The sequence below is a fragment of the Momordica charantia genome (assembly GCF_013281855.1).
Source record: "Momordica charantia cultivar OHB3-1 chromosome 4 unlocalized genomic scaffold, Mcharantia_2.0 BLBB01000004.1, whole genome shotgun sequence".
In the NCBI taxonomy this organism is placed as follows: Eukaryota; Viridiplantae; Streptophyta; class Magnoliopsida; order Cucurbitales; family Cucurbitaceae; genus Momordica; species Momordica charantia.
In genome coordinates this window covers 13282140-13283035 of record NW_028275162.1, presented here as the reverse complement: position 1 = coordinate 13283035, position 896 = coordinate 13282140, and the positions used below count along the sequence as shown (strand labels likewise).

Below are 896 nucleotides of genomic sequence, written 5' to 3'. Positions count from 1 at the left end.
TAGAAAAGCAAAAAGAGAGAGAAGGTGAAATCAGTCCTGAAAGTGAGGTAGAGAGTACGAGCACATCAATGGCAGATATTCCACCTCGTGATCCGGTTGATCCACCTGCTGTTAACGGTAATATGAGGGATCATGCAAGAAATGATGAATTCAACCATATCCAGATGGCGGACAACAGAGACGTGGCAATGCGAGAATATGCCGCCACGGCTTTTCAGAACTTTGATTCAGGGATAGTCAACCCTATTCCAGCCTACGCAAACTTTGAGCTTAAACCAATGATGTTCCAAATGTTGCAGACAATTGGACATTTTGGAGGGCAGGAACATGAGGATCCACATGATCATCTGAAATCATTCATTCAAATTGCAAATGCATTTCGATTACCTGGTATAACAGACGATGCTCTGAGACTAACACTTTTTCCATTTTCTTTGAAGGACCAAGCTAGAGCATGGCTCAATGCATTTCCACCGGGATCCATCACCACATGGGGGTCGTTAGTGGATAAGTTCTTAACTAAATTCTTCCCACCTACTCGCCACGCTGATATCAGAGAGGAGATCATCTCCTTTAGACAATATGATCGTGAACCTGTTCACGAGGCGTGGGAGAGATTTAAAGAACTAATCAGGAAATGTTCGAACCATGGCTTGCCGGCATGCATCCAGATAGAACATTTCTTTAGAGATTTAGATCATCCTACTAAGATGATGCTAAATAATGCTGCCAACGGAGCCTTTACAAAGAAGACATTCAACGAGATAGTTGACATCCTAAATGACTTAGCTTCACACAACGAACTATGGTGTTCACAAAGATCTAGGGCAGCACCAAAGAAGCAAGATCCAGCTGGAGTTTTGGCTCTGGACATTGCGACCTCGATGCAAAAAGAG

The 896-nt window shown here is 43.3% G+C and overlaps 1 non-coding gene across 1 annotated transcript; it reads right to left on the bottom strand.

Moving 5' to 3' along the window:
- Nucleotides 1-548: 548 nt before the first annotated feature.
- On the bottom strand, nt 549-655 carry LOC148211860 (small nucleolar RNA R71). The gene has a single exon (XR_015790590.1). It is a non-coding gene; the product is annotated as a small nucleolar RNA R71 (small nucleolar RNA).
- Between the last annotated feature and the right edge of the window lie 241 nt (nt 656-896).